The sequence below is a fragment of the Neltuma alba genome, unplaced genomic scaffold, assembly GCF_004799145.2.
Source record: "Neltuma alba isolate B1F8T4 unplaced genomic scaffold, ASM479914v2 tig00006222_pilon, whole genome shotgun sequence".
NCBI classification, from domain to species: Eukaryota; Viridiplantae; Streptophyta; class Magnoliopsida; order Fabales; family Fabaceae; genus Neltuma; species Neltuma alba.
In genome coordinates, this window is record NW_021634393.1 from 15,139 (window position 1) to 17,313 (window position 2,175).

At 48.0% G+C, this 2,175-nt stretch overlaps 1 pseudogene; it reads left to right on the forward strand.

Moving 5' to 3' along the window:
- Positions 1-910: 910 nt before the first annotated feature.
- Positions 911-2,175, forward strand: LOC114749917 (uncharacterized; annotated as a pseudogene).

Here is a 2,175-nt window from a genome sequence, read left to right on the forward strand (position 1 = left end):
TTTTCCCTAAGATTGTATTAAATATCTTAATCATACTCGGTGGATGAATACTTAGAATATGTCAAATTTAGACTCCCTTAGCCTATGCGCCTATACCTATATATGGTGAATTTGGATGCTGAATGATTTACTGACCTTTACGAATATAGAAGACTAATTTCGTATTAGTCTAAATATATAAGTCATTAAATACTATTTTCTAACAATGCTCTCCACAAAGAAATCATTATTATTTTAAATAGAAACTGATGTTTATTTTTTACCAAAAAAAATAAAAACTGACACTTATAGCTTCAAAAGAAGCAAAGACAACACAAATACAGCGGTTAGCTTCTCTCTTTTTTTTTTTATACAAAAATTTTTAGAAAGGGGTTGGGCTCACCCACGATTCAAAGGCAGGGCGAAATCTCCCTTCCTCCTAGGTCATACCAATGTTGAGCAGGGCGAGCCGTCAATTACCCTCAGGCGTTTACCTAGGCACCCAAGAGCTAGGATCAAGCGCCGCGACTGGAACCACAAAAAGTGGTTAGCTTCTCTGATCAATCGCCATCCCTTAATACATAGGGAGCGGTTAATTGACAATAAATTTGAGAAAAATATATACGGGATTAATCAATGCGTTAATCGCACTGTTTTACCTTAAAGAATTAATTAACACCCACAACTTGTTGCACGGAGAAGGATGAATTATTATTATTTTGATAATTATTATGAGCATTATTAGAAAAATCACAGGGGATGATAAAAGGGAGATGAAAGCAGAAGATGCCAATGGGAGAATAGCACGTGAGTGGCAATGGCCCGACGACGGGCCAATCCTTGAGAATACGCGAACAGCATGCTATGCCATTCTCATATTCTTCGAGAGTCAAACGTTCTCCCTCCCTATCTCTCTCTATATCTCTCGCTCCACAACTGCGCTAGCGGAAAAGATCGCAATCTCCACCCAACCGACTTCTTCGCTCCCAAACAGTCTTCACTACGTAACGCCATGACCCACTAAGAAATTGAATCCCCAGAATTTAGTCACTCCTCCCCAATTCTCAAAACCTCAGTTTTCCCGTCATATCTCATCCTTGGTATTGTTTGTTGGCCGGAGGCCCTGTTTCATGGCGACCGCGATAGCTACCTCCGGAGACGCCTTCGGCACCAGGACTAATAATCGTCCCCAACCGACTAACCGGCCGAGACCAAAGCGAATATGCTTTTCATTTGCTGCATATGCCAAGACTCTCATACAACATCTCAAGTCCTCCAATATAGCCGTGGAGGAAGGCCTTTCCGACTCCGAGATTTCACACCTCGAGTCCTCCCTCAACTTCTGTTTTCCACCGGACCTCCGCTCTATACTCCAGCTGGGTCTGCCGACGTCCCCGGGCTTCCCCAACTGGCGTTCCTCCTCTGCTCAGCAGCTCCAAGTCCTGCTGAACCTCCCCGTATTTTCTCTGTTGCGACGGGTCTCGAAGAACAACTTCTGGCACTCTTCTTGGGGGACTCGGCCTCGGGACAGAGGCACGGCTCTGGATTATGCGCGCCGATTCTTGGAGGAGGCGCCCGCCCTGGTCCCAATTTACCGGCATTGCTACATAGCATCGTCTCCGAATTTAGCGGGGAACCCTGTGTTCTGCGTGGATCACGAGGAGACGTTCGGCTGCTGAGCAACGACGTGTCCGGGTTCTTCGGAGAGGCGGGGCTTTGGACGGAGAATTGGGAATGGGACGAGCCGGTGTGGGCGGCAACGACGGCGAGGAGGTGGAGTTTTGGTCGGAGGTGGCGGAAACGAGCAGGGAGTGGTGGCGGAGCGGGGCGACGGAGGGAGTGGGGAAGTGTTTGGAAGGCGCGTGCTGCCGATTGAGGGAGGGGGGGTGGAGGGAGGAGGAGATTCGGGAGATGATGAAGGGTGGGGAGGATGAGGTGGAGGGAGGTGGGCCCCCGGAAGACCAAGGGGACGTGGCGCTGCACGTGAGATTATGGTCGCGGAGGTTGCTGCGTGCGGGATGGAGCAGGGACGATGTGGTGTACTCTCTGGGCGCAGCCTTGAGAATGAAAGGAAAATCAACTTCAAAATCCCCCCTTTTTTCTCCACCTACTACATTTTCATTTCTTCCCCTCATTACTGATGCTGTTGGTAATACTCTTATTGTATATAAAGGTAGGCGTAGGGAATTAAATTAG